This window comes from Balaenoptera ricei, chromosome 2, assembly GCF_028023285.1.
Source record: "Balaenoptera ricei isolate mBalRic1 chromosome 2, mBalRic1.hap2, whole genome shotgun sequence".
Lineage (NCBI taxonomy): Eukaryota > Metazoa > Chordata > Mammalia > Artiodactyla > Balaenopteridae > Balaenoptera > Balaenoptera ricei.
In genome coordinates, this window is record NC_082640.1 from 38207194 (window position 1) to 38213840 (window position 6647).

Consider the following 6647-nt stretch of genomic DNA (forward strand, 5'->3'; position numbering starts at 1 on the left):
AAGCAACTGACAAAGGATTAATCTCCAAAATTTACAAGCAGCTCATGCAGCTCAATATCAAAAAAAAAAAACCCAACCTAATCCAAAAATGGGCAGAAGACCTAAACAGACATTTCTCCAAAGAAGATATACAGATTGCCAACAAACACATGAAAGGATGCTCAACAACACTAATCCTTAGCAAATCAAAACTACAATGAGGTATCACCTCACACCAGTCAGAATGGCCATCATCAAAAAATCTACAAACAATAAATGCCAGAGAGCGTGTGGAGAAAAGGGAACTCTCTTGCACTGTTGTTGGGAATGTAAATTGACACAGCCACTATGGAGAACAGTATGGAAGTTCCTTAAAAAACTAAAAATAGAACTACCATACCACCCAGCAATCCCACTGCTGGGCATATACCCTAAGAAAACCATAATTCAAAAGGAGTCATATACCACAATGTTCATTGCAGTTCTGTTTACAATAGCCAGGACATGGTAGCAACCTAAGTGTCTGTCGACAGATGAATGGATAAAGAAGATGTGGCACATATATATACAATGGAATATTACTCATCCCTAAAAAGAAACAAAATTGAGTTATTTGTAGTGAGGTGGATGGACCTAGAGTCTGTCATACAGAGTGAAGTAAGTCAGAAAGAGAAAAACAAATACCGTATGCTAACACATATATACGGAATCTAAAAAAAAAAAAAAAAAGGTTCTGAAGAACTTAGGGGCAGGACAGGAATAAAGACGCAGACGTAGAGAATGGACTCGAGGACATGGGGAGGGGAAGGGTAAGCTGTAAGCTGGGACAAAGTGAGAGAGTGGCATGGACATATATACACCACCAAATGTAAAATAGATAGCTAGTGGGAAGCAGCAGCATAGCACAGGGAGATCAGCTAGGTGCTTTGTGACCACCTAGAGGGGTGGGATAAGGAGGGTGGAAGGGAGACACAAGATGGAGGGGATATGGGGATATACGTATGCATATAGCTGATTCACTTTGTTATAAAGCAGAAACTAACACACCATTGTAGAGCAATTATACTCCAATAAAGATGTTTAAAAAAAAAAGGGAAAAAAAGAATCCGCCTGACAGTGCAGGGGACATGGGTTCCATCCCTAGTCTGGGAAGACCCCACATGCTGTGGAGCAACTAAGCCTGTGCGCCGCAACAATTGAGCCTACACTCTAGAGCCCACGGGCCACAACTACTGAGCCTGCGTGCCACAACTACTGAAGCCTGTGCACCTAGAGCCCGTGCTCTGCAGCAAGAGAAGCCACCACAATGAGAAGCCCGCACACGGCAACGAAGAGTAGCCCTCGCTCGCCACAACTAGAGAAAGTCCATGTGCAGCAATGAAGACCCAACACAGCCAAAAATAAATAAATAAATAATTATTTCTTAAAAAAAAAAAAAAAAAAGAGAAGCCACCGCAATGAGAAGCCTGCGCACCGCAAGAAAGAGTAGCCCCTGCTCGTGGCAACTAGAGAAAGCCTGTGTGCAGCAACGAAGACCCAACAAAGCCAAAAATAATAAACAAATAAATAAATTAATTAAAAAATATATATATTAAAGAAAAAAGAGTGGGGGGTGGGAGGGGAGGCCCAGGGTTGGGGAGGCTGGGTTCAGGTCAGCAGAGGCAAGGAGCCCAGCCCCGCCAGGAGTCAAGGGGCCCCAGGAACCGGGAGGCGAAGGCCCAGGTCTGAGGACCGTGTCCTCAGGTCACAGAGCAGAGGAGGCCCAGGCAGCGCCAGGAGTCAAGGTGAGGTTGGCAGGGGACAGGCTGCGCAGGAGGAGTGCCCCTGTGAGGCCCGAGAGCACCCCTCAGAAGAAGACCTGCCCATGGTCCCCATCTGTCACCCCTGTCCACACTCCTGTCAGCGGCCGGACCCCAGTCATCGTGCCCCTGGGCCAGATGAGTGAGCTCCGCAAGCCTGAGGCAGACCTTCAGGATCCAGTCCAGGCCCAGGGCCCCGTGGAGGCGCAGATAGCTGTTCTGGGCTGGGGGGGAGGAAGCCGCATCCCCCGCGCCCTCTTCCTCCCCAGTCCCCTCCTCCTCCTCCTCCACCCATGCCGAGTCCTTGCCTCAGGAGGTACTTAATGTGATGATGGCTGACCTGGTGGGGTTACTGCTCCTTAAGTATCGCGTCAAGGAGCCGACCTCCAAGGCGGAAATGCTGAATGTGTTCCTCAAAGACCATCGGGACCACTTCCCCCATGGTCTTCAGCCAAGCCTCTGAGTGCATGCAGCTGGTCTTTGGCGTGAAGAAGGTGGACCCCAGCGAGCACACCTACGTCCTGGTCCCCACCCTGGGCCTCACCTGGGATGCCATGCTGAGCGATGGGCAGAGCGTGCCCAAGGCCGGCCTCCTGGTGATGTTCCTGGCCGTGATCCTCCTGGAGGGTGAATGCACCTCTGAGCAGGAGGTCTGGGAAGCGCTGAGTGTCATGGGGGTGTATGCAGGGAAGCAGCACTGCATCTGTGGGGAGCCCAGGGAGCTGCTCACCAAAGTGTGGGTGCAGGAGGGCTACCTGGAGTACTGGCAGGTGCCGCACAGCGACCCCACCCACTCACTACGAGTTCCTTTGGGGTCCCCGGGCCCATGCGGAGACCAGCAAATGGCAGGTCCTGGAGTATGTGCTCAGGGTCAATCGATGGGATCCCAGGTCCTTCCCATCCCTGTCTGCAGAGGCTGTGAGCGAGGAGGAAGAGGGGGGCCTGAGCCAGAGCAGCAGCCGGGCTCCTTCCAGGCCCAGGCCCAGCAGCTCCTCTTGCGGGGCAGGAAGGGAAGCTGATCCTCCACTCAGAGTTTGAAGAGGGAGTGGTCAGCCTTCTAAGTAGTGAGGGCCCAGGCGAGTTGGGGGAACACAGTGTGTAGCATCTTTGGGTTCCTCTTGTGTATAACGACATGGAATTTCATCTCTGTTTTCTTTAGGAATTTTTCAAATATTGTTCCTTTTAAAAGAAGGCTTAATAAGCTTCAGTATCTAAGTTTGTGAATGACATTGATCACACATGTATTTGCACTAATTCAGTTCAACGACGAGAGTTTTGCTATTTTGTAAAACAAATTGTAAGACTCCCATATCATTTTGTGATCCTGAACAAGATAACATGGCATTGGAATATGAATTTCTTGGAAATGAGAAAGAACTTTAGAATAAAATTGATGGGGTCAAGAAAAAGAGAAATAAAAGTAAAAGTTAGTTAATTCTTAAAAAAAAAAGAGTAAAACAAATCAAAATGTGTTGGTAATTTGTGTCTTCCTTTCTTTTTTCTTTATCAGTCTATCTAGAGGTTGATCAATTTTATGGATCTTTTCAGAGAACCAGCTTTTGGCCTCATTGATTTTCTCTAATGTTTGCCTGTCTCCTATTTTATTGATTTCCATTCTTATCTTATTTGTTTCCCTCTACTTACTTTGCATTTAGTTTGCTCTTCTTTTTCTAGTTACTTAAGTTGTGCCACAACTACTGAGCCCACGTGCCACAACTACTGAAGCCCATGTGCCTAGAGCCCGTGCTCTGCAACAAGAGAAGCCCCTGCTCGCTGCAACTAGAGAAAGCCCGTGCCCAGCAACAAAGACCCAATGCAGCCAAAAATAAATCAATAAAAAATAAATAAATTTATTTTAAAACAAAGAGTATCTCTTTGTGGTCTTGATATGCATTCACCCGATCAATTTTTAAATCTCTCTTCATATGTTTATTGATAATATGTTGTTCCCATTCTGTAAAATGCCTGTTCACATCTTTTGTCTATTTTTCTATTGGACTATTTGTCCCTTTTATATTAATTAATGAAAGTTCTTTATCCATTTTTGAGCTGAATTCTTTGTCAGTGTGTGCCTTTTATTTTCTTTAGGTTTTCCTTTGAGAAAAAATTTCTAAATTTTAATATAGTCAAATTGTCAATCTTATATTTTATTTTCAATGTTTTTTTGTAGCCTGTTTGAGAAAATTTTCCCTACTCCATGTTCTAAAGGATGAACCTCTAAGTTCTCTGCTAAAAATTTTCCAGTTTTGTTTTGAAATCTAAATTCTTAATTTTCTGTAATTGATTTCTGTATATGATGTGATGTAGGGATCCAATTTTCCCCTATATAGGTAACCATGTTTTCAGCTCCTTTCCCACTGACCTAACATATTATCTCTGTAATTTGTGTATTCTGCATCCATATCAAACTATCTTAATTATAATAAGTTTATATTAAATCCTGATATCTTGTAGGGAAAATATTCACATTCTTCGCTTTGTCTTTAGAAATGTCCTGGCTATCTTTGGCCTTTTACATTTCCATGTACATTTTGGAATAATCTTAAGTTCTACGGAAAACTCTATTGAGATATTGATTGAAATTGCATGAACTATACAGATCAATTTGGGGAAGATTGATATCTTTATAATAATACGCCTTTCTATCCATAAGTGTGATATACCTCTCTACTTATTTAGGCCTTTTTAAATATGTCCTAATAAAGATTTATTATTTTGCCTTAGAAGTCTTGAATATCTTCTCTATAATTACATTTTCTAGTTGTTTGCTGTTGGGGTATAAAAGTGCAACTGACTTTTTTTAAAAAATTTTTTGATTTTTGGCTGTGTTGGGTCTTCATTGCTGCGTGTGGGCTTTCTCTAATTGCGGCGAGTGGGAGCTACTCTTCATTGCGGTGGGCCGGCTTCTCATTGCGGTGAATTCTCTTGCTGCGGAGCGCGGGCTCTAGGGCGCAGGCTTCAGTAGTTGTGGCTTACGGGATCCAGAGCACAGGCTCAGTAGCTGTGGCGCACGGGCTTAGTTGCTCCGCAGCATGTGGGATCCTCCAGGGTCAGGGCTCGAACCCGTGTCCCCTGCATTGGCAGTCGGATTCTTTACCACTGCACCACCAGGGAAGCCCCCTGTTTAGAATTCTTACATCTGTATTTATGCAGTTGTCCTTTCTCATATTCTTTGTCTTTAGCATCAAAATTATGCTGGCCCTGTAGAGTGAGTGTGAAAGAGTCTGTATTAACTTGGTTAATCTGTTCCTTGAAATTCTGATAGACTGCTCCTTAAAAACTTTGGGCCTGGGGTTTACTTAGTGGAAAGATCTCCACCACTGATTAATTTTAAAAAGTTATAAGACTATTCTAACTTTTCATTTCTCCTTCAGTCAGTTATGATTAGTTATATTTTTCTGAAAAATCTGAATATTTTGTCCAAGTTCTGAAAATTGTTGACATATAGTTGTTAATCATAGCCTCTTATCCTTTTAATCTGCACTTTATCTGTGGTTATGTCTCTACTTTCATTCACAGTACTTGTTTGCATCTTATCTCTTCTCTTGAACAATATTGCTAGAAGCTTGTCAATTTTATACTTTTTTTTTAACCAAACTTTTTTTTTAATCCCAGGAAATGCTATATACTTTTTTCTTTTAATATTTTTTTTATTTATTTGGTCGAGCATGGTCTTAGTTGTGGCCGGCCAGCTCCTTAGTTGCGGCATGTGAACTCTTAGTTGCAGCATGCATGTGGGATCTAGTTCCCTGACTAGAGGTCAAACCTGGGACCCCTGCTTTGGGAGCTTGGAATCTTAACCACTGCACCACCAGGGAAGTCCCTATTCTTTTTTTTTTTTTTGGCCATATGGCATGCAGGATCTTAGCTCCCCACCAGGGATCGAATCGAGCCCTCTGCAGTGGAAGCGTGGAGTCTTAACCACTGGACCACCAGGGAAGCCCCGTCAATTTTACTTTTTTGAAAGAACCAGTATTCACTTTTTTTTTTTTTTTGGCCACACCACACAGCATGTGGGATCTTAGTTTCCCTGTTCCCCGACCAGGGATCCAACCTGCAGCCCCTGAAGTGGAAGCAGGGAGTCTTCACCACTGGACTGCCAGGAAAGTCCCATCAATTTTGTTCTTTTGCAAAGAACCAATACTCACTTTTTGATCAACTCTGTTGAATCTTTGTTTTCTATTTTATTGGTTTCTGCTTTTATTATCTTTTTCCTTCTACTTTGTTGTTCTTTTTCTAGCTTCTTAATGTGACCACTTAGCTCAGTAATTTTAAATCCTTCCTCTACTCTAATATAAATATTTAAACAACTTGAAGTGAAGATTTGCTGTACCCCACACAGTTTGAGTACAATGTTTTCTATCATTCTGTTTTGGTTATTTTAAATTTCCATGATGACTAATTTTACACATGAGTTATTTAGTAGTATGTTTAAAAGTTTCCAAATAAGTAGGGATTTTTAACTTACATTTTTTTTTGTAATTAACATCTAACTTTAAGTTTTACACAGAGATTAGGATCTATATAATACCAATGCACTGAAAAATGTGTTGAGGTTTTCTTTATCATTTTTTGTTAGTATTCTGGGTGACTGAAAAAAAGAAATTGCATCCTCTCACTGTTGGATACAGAACTCTCTCCATATTTATTATTATATCAAATTTGTTAATCCTGTTGTTCAGATTTTCTATATCTTTGCTGAATATTTTTCTGCTTCACCTATCAATATTCAAGAGAGGTGTGTTGAAATCTCCCACTTTGATGATACATTTAAGAATTCCTGGGAGTTCCCTGGTGGTCTAGTGGTTAGGATTCGGCACTTTCACTGCCAGACTGAGATCTCACAAGCCGAACGGTGAGGCCAATAAA

General features: G+C 42.5%; 1 pseudogene; it reads left to right on the forward strand.

Moving 5' to 3' along the window:
- The first annotated feature begins 1916 nt into the window (after positions 1–1916).
- LOC132360062 (melanoma-associated antigen 10-like) lies at positions 1917–2816 on the forward strand (annotated as a pseudogene).
- Positions 2817–6647: the final 3831 nt, after the last annotated feature.